This window comes from Petaurus breviceps, unplaced genomic scaffold (assembly GCF_028583685.1).
Source record: "Petaurus breviceps papuanus isolate PSGF00001 unplaced genomic scaffold, PetGlider_PUasm1.0 41, whole genome shotgun sequence".
NCBI classification, from domain to species: Eukaryota; Metazoa; Chordata; class Mammalia; order Diprotodontia; family Petauridae; genus Petaurus; species Petaurus breviceps.
The window spans coordinates 7595627-7602420 of record NW_027186320.1 but is presented as its reverse complement, the minus strand read 5'-3'; the positions used below and the strand labels follow the sequence as shown (position 1 = coordinate 7602420).

Genomic DNA, 6794 nt, shown 5'->3' with positions numbered 1-6794 from the left:
TAACCATATTCATCAAGTTGCAGCATACAAATACTAATAGATAAAATTTTATTTGTATATAAGCAAAATTAAAAATTTGACCAAATTAAAATGCTAAAACTACTTGATTTTACAAATGTTTCTTATTCAGTTTTCTTACAGTTATTCTTCTACATAATATTCAACTCACAGATTTTAAATCACAGAAGAATATCTTATCTGAATTGGTCTAGAGATTTTCAAAACCAGTATTTCTATAAATAGATCTGGACCAAGCAAAAGAGAAAGCAGTTGCTACCCTGAAAAACTGCAGATCGTGGAAAGTTATATGTCAAGGAGCAAAGGACCAGGGGTTATGACCAAAAATATCATACGCAGCAAATTTAAATATAATCCTGAATGAAAAAATAGATATTCGATGAATTAACAGACTTTCATGATTTTATTGCAAAATGATTATAATTAAATAGACAATTTTACATACAAGAACAAAGAGAAATATAAGTTAATATAAAAGACTAATTGCAAGGGATTCAGTAAGGACACATGGTTTATTTTTTATTTGTGGAAATGTAAACCCTAATTTTAAGATTGTCATTAGTAATGAGGTAGTTTGAAATAAAGTGTGGGGTATAGCTGAGTATGATGTGATTCTAAACAATAAAATGATGAAGGAAAAGGTAAAAAAGAGTAATTATCTCTTACAAATGAGATGTGAGAGGAAGAACTGATATGGAGGAATTAGATGGTGGAACAGGTTGGGTAGTTCTGGTACCCTACTCTCATCAGGAATGGGTAAGAGAGGGAATAATATGTATTTCTAAAAGAGTAAAAGTTTTCTAAATTTAGAAAAAATAAGAGGGCAAGAGGATAAGAAGGGGGAAAAACATAAGGGAAGGATAGGGAATAGACTGGGTGATTTTGAAGGGTGTGGAAGTTAATGAGAATGGGATAAAGAGGGAACAACATATATATATATATATATACACATACATACATACATATGTGTGTGTATGCATGTGTATGTATGTATGTATGTATGTATAAAATCTTCAGAATTAAGAAAGAAATAAGAGGGTAATGGGACAGGGTGGAGGGAGAGGATAAGGGAGAGATCCTTGGAAGGTAGGTTAAGAAATAAAAGGACAAAGTAGAGGAGTGAGAGGGATAGAAATAGTATGAGAAGGTGTAATATTAATGAAATATAAGATCTTCCCTGCCCATTAGTAGACCTCAATGGATGCATCAAGGGAAGTATACTTAACGGTGGTTTGCTTGTAGGAAGGCTTTCACACCTTTTGTTAATTTATAATTAGTCACTGAGTCATGAGAATAGTGAAGCCCTCTTGCTCTAAAAAGGGTATGTATGCATGCATGCATGCATGCATGTGCGCATGTGTATGTGTATGCACATGTATATGTGCATGTATAAGTATATGTATGTATATTGTATAAATGTATGTGTATGTGTATATATGTGTATTGTATGTGTGTGCATGTATATGTATGTCTATGTATGTGCACATGTAAGTGTATGTGTGTTTCTATGTTTATGTATGTGTACATGTATGTTTACGTGTACACAAGTTCTCGCCTGGGGGCCCTAGCAGTCCATCCCCCTCCTTCCCCAGTCATTAGGCCTGTTTGGCTCTCCCTGCCACAGAATGGGAAAGGGCTGGTGAGGGATGCAGGCCAGGAGGGGTCCAAGATTGCTGAACTGCAAGTGGACTCGATGGTGGGAGGGAGCGACCTCGGGGACTGCCTCTGTCTGGCCAGTGCCAGTAGCCACAGCTCCTCCTCCTCCTCCTCCTCTGCTGCCGCTGCCTCCACCATAGCTTCCTCCTGCAGCCACCGATGCCCAGCAGCCACCTCCTTGGCCTCCTCTCTGTGGTCACTTCCACTGGGAGCCGGGGCTCAGGGTGCTTAGTCCAGCTCAATGTGGGCAGCACATACTTCGTGACCACCCAGCAGATGTTGGTCCAGGTGCCCAAGTTTTCTTTGGTCGCCTCTGCTGCCAGGAAGACCCGGAGCTGCACTCCTATAATGATGAGACAGGAACCTATCTGATTGACAGAGATCTAACATACTTTGGTCATATACTAAACTACCTCCACCACGGGACACTAATCATTAATAAGGAATTGGAAGAAGAATGTGTGTTGGAAGAAGGGGGATTTTACAAGACTTCATCTCTTGTGTGACTGGTTAAAGAAAGGATGTGGGTCAATGAGAACATAACCTCAAAAGTCCCAGTGAAGTATGTATACAGAATTCTGCAGTTCCAAGAGAAGAACTTACACAGATGGTCTCCACTATGTCTGATGTTTGGAAATTTGAACAGCTAATAAATAATGGAACTTTCAATAGTTATTGGAAATGAGGATCAGACAGAATTCCTCTGTGTTGTCTCCAGGGAGCTAAATAACTCTACTAATGGTATTGTCATAGAGCTTAGTGAGAAGGCAAATATTCTTCAGGAATGAGGCTCTGGGATGGGAACTAGGAACCTGGCTCCACTGCAGTCCTGGACATCAGTAGGTCAATCCAGCAGAGCAACTCTCCAAAGTACAAACTTGCTCTTGTAAAGTAATCACACTGAGGCAAGGCAAAGCTGCACCTGACTCACCAATGGAGAGTCATTCTGGCTGAAACAAAAGGATATCACCCCTCACCATAGGAAACTAAAAAACAAAACAAAACAAACACACAAAAAAATGAGACTCCTACATAAAGAGTTCTTTTTCAGAAATCTACCTTTGTTTTCTTAGCCAGGGCTATAACAGATCTTTACAATACATATGTCAGGTTCCTAGTTGGCACCTTTACCAGATTCTGGGGGAAGGAGAGGACAAGGACATATATAGCCAACCTGTACTCCATAGGTGGCTGGATGAGTTGAAAGACAGGATTACTACCTGGGCTTTTCATGTTCTCATTCCAACATTCACTAAGTTGGAAATTTGCAGCTACTTGACATCACTCTCTCCTTCCTCTTCCCCCCTCCATTTCTTCCAACGGGTAAAACAGATGCAAAGAAATCTATTACAGACTGACAATAGAAAAGACTTATTTTTAATGGAAAGTTGATATTTGACACTGAAACACTTCATTTTTGTTTTACATGTCAGTTTCCCAACTTTGGAATTGGGCTCTAAATAAATTTGTGGAAAGCCTTGAAAAGATAAATAAATGAATAAGGGCATATATACTCTGATGTTTACATTTTTATTTGGGGCTCTCTCATTGGAAGAGTGTTTGTTTGATTTGACCAGGTGAGACTCTGAGTAGCCCTTAAGGAGCCACCAGCTTTTAAAAACACATATGTTGGTGGTTCACTCTCTGGTAAGTATATATGTATTACCTCAGTCAGACAGTTGGATCTGTCTGTTGATCTGAGCTAATTTCTCAGACAGTTAGAAGCCCTGTCTGTTTGTCTTTATTTCTCTGCTTTTATTTTCTCTATTTTCTTTCTTTGGGTTTTCTTTGAAAGTTTTTCTTTGAAGTTCAGGGTACTGACTTTTCCCCTGAGCTAATGAATGTACTTTAAGATATTGTTGGCCCCTTGAACAGCCATCTCTCACAGAAAAAGCAGATTTAAGAACCTGTACTAGCAGCCATCCTGGGTATGCCAGTGTGGTTGCTACTACAGAAGGTTAGTGAGGAAAATAGAGAGTAATATCCAACAACCAGTTATAGTTTAGAATATGAATGAGATTAATTTTCCCATAAAATGGAAATGGATAGTTGATTAAAATTTTTATTTCAACAATAAGTTTAGGAAATTATATAAAAATAAGAGATACCCAATATATAAAATAAAGCTCAGAGTAGATTTTACTATGTTTCAAAATAAAAAGACATGGATAGTAATCATGATTTCAGACAAACATAAAATCAGATATAATCAAACCACCTACTTTGTCAGCCAGCATAAATATAAATATATAAAATAACTCTGCAATTAAAAAAAATGGGAGTATACCTGACAAAATAGTCATAGGAACTATACCAATAAAAACAGAAAATGCCTTTTATATAATGTGTAGGAAATGATGAGTTAGTGGATGCAGAAAAATATGGAAACACTTGGAATTATGAAAGAAGATGCTTTCCACCTAAAGAGAAACAGATATCAAGTAGAAATAAGCATAATAGAATTGTATGTACATGTGTTTGCATATGTGCATATTTATATATATATATGTATGCATGTTTATGGACATCTATGTGTATGAATATTTATGTTCATATGTATATGTGTATAGATGCATATATATTTGTTTGTATATGTGTATCTTATGAAATTACCAATACTATAAAGGAATATGTTGAAGCAGGAGTGTTAGTCCCTCCAACCAGTTAATGGAATAATCTTGTCTGGCCAGTACAAAAGTCATATGGATCATGGAGAAAGACAGTATATTATAGACAATTGAATAAAGTGACTTCCCCATTGTATACTGCTTTTCCAAATATGATTACCTTAATAGAAATAATCCAGAAATATGATGGGTCTATGTGTATGTGAATAAGTATGCACATACATGTATATATGTATGTGCATATATGTACATGCAGATAGACAGTCAGACAGTCAGACAGACAGGCAGACAGACAGACAGACAGACAGACAGACAGACAGACAGACAGATAGATAGATAGATAGATAGAGAGATAGATAGATAGATAGATAGATAGATAGATAGATAGATAGATAGATAGATAGATCCCCACACAATTGTATCTTTCTGGGGTGGGGGAGCAGGAAAATGAAATAAAAGTACACAGCAAAGGACAAAAGAAAACATAAAAGGAAGGTAAGATGGACAGCTTTGAAAATAATGTATAGAATTTCTTATGTAGGCTTTCTTGAAATGCAGATTTATTATTTTATATTGAATCATCTCTTTTGTTCTGCTGTTTATATATGGCATGTGTTTTTTTCTTATTTTTTATTTAAGTTTAAAGTAAATTCAAATGTAATGAAAAAAGATTTTGCATCTCCTTTTCAATTTTGTTAACAATTTTTCCTCATTCTCTCATGTGATTTTTTTTATTTCCTTTCTAAGTTTTTCCAAGGTTTCTTTTTACGCTTGTAATCACTTGACATTACTCTTAAGGTAGGAGGTGCTTTTTTTTTTAACCTCACTACCAATTTTAGTTATCAATGGTCAGGGCCTTTTTTCCTTTCCTTAGCAATTTTTTATTTTTAACTTGTCATACTTTATTTTTGCAAATTAATATTATTATTATCAAGTTTTAATTCTGAGTTGTAGGTAATATTGCCCTCGGCCTCAGGTCCTTCTTACTGTTTTGTTTTTTGTTTTTTCCTGAATTCTGAGCTAGGGCTAAGCCTCAAGAACTCCTCTCTTCCTCCCCTTAGCCCCAGTAATACTATCCTAAAAATGTTCTTGCTCCCTGTGGTACTATACTTATCAGGTGTGTACTTGCCCCTTTTCAGCCACAGTCACTGTTTGGGGATCACATCTGGCCAGCACCACTAGGCCTGACTTCCAGAAACAGCTGGTTTCCCTCAATTTTCCCTTACTCAGCCTTCTGCTGTTTTTTTAGATGAAAGTGTGTGAGGTAAAAGTTCCTGAAGTGAAATTTCTTGGAAGCTGTGAATCATGTGAATATTAAGGTTGAATTTCTTGAGATCTAGTCTGCCTCCCTTAGGTCCTACTGTTGGTTAATTCACTGAAGTTGGCCTACAGTGTTTACACTTCACTCAGACCAAACCTCAACCTTTGGAGTTTTCTCTGGGGTCCTGAGGTCTGAGGTCTTAGAGCAACAGCTTTACCTCTTTACTTTTGATGCACTACAATCATTTTGTAGCATTTTTTGTCTGTTTATTGAGGAAATTTGGAGAGCCTGGAAATTTCTGACCTACTCCACCACCAATAGTCTTCAGTTATTGTTCATTAGTTAAGTTTCATGTGTCTTTTTCTAACCCCAGGGATCATAGGAGCCAGTCTCTTCTATCCTGCACTATTTCTTGAATTCTGTCAATGTTCTTGTTGTTATTATGGTACTACCTGTCCATCCTATCTTCTGCCATCCCCTTCTGCTTTTTCTCCAATCTTTCCCAGTATCAAGGTATTTTCCAATGTCCCATCTCCTCGTTATGTGGTCACCTACTTGCTGGCCAAGGAACTTGCAAAAGTCTTCTTTAACATCACAATTTGAAAGTTTCAGTTTTGTGATGTTTGGTTATCCTTCTGGTACAACTCTCATAGCCATTCTTTGCTACCAGAAAACAAACAAAAAAAAAACACCCCCCACAACTTTGACTACATGATCTTTACCAGCAAAGAAGTATCTCTGCTCTTTTGTTTATTGTCCAAATTTGCCATAACTTTCCTTCCAAGGAGCAAGTGTCTTTTAAATCTGTGAGTACAGTTACTGACTGCAGTGATCTTTGTTATTTTTTTTTGCTTTTTTGGAGGGCAATTGGGGTTAAGTGAATTGCCCAAAGTCACATGGCTAGTGTTTGTGTTAAGTGTCTGAGGCTGGATTTGAACTCAGGTCCTCCTGACTCCAGGGCCACTGCTCTATTCACTGCACCACCTAGCCGCCTCTGCAGTGATCTTTGAACCCCAAAATAAAACATCTAACACTGCTTCCATTGCTTTGCCCTGTATTTCCTAAGAAGTGACAGGACCAGTTGCCAAAATCTTAGTTTTTTTGATTGTAAGCATCAAACCAGCATTCACACTCTCTTCTTTCTCCCTTAACAAGAGGTTACTATCAATTTTCTGTGATCAGGTTAGTGTAACCTGCTTATCTGAGATTTTTGACATTTCTCTTGGTAACAT

The 6794-nt window shown here is 37.1% G+C and overlaps 1 pseudogene; it reads left to right on the top strand.

Annotated features, from left to right (window-relative positions):
• Window positions 1-1543: 1543 nt before the first annotated feature.
• Window positions 1544-2564, top strand: LOC138171099 (BTB/POZ domain-containing protein KCTD2 pseudogene; annotated as a pseudogene).
• Window positions 2565-6794: the final 4230 nt, after the last annotated feature.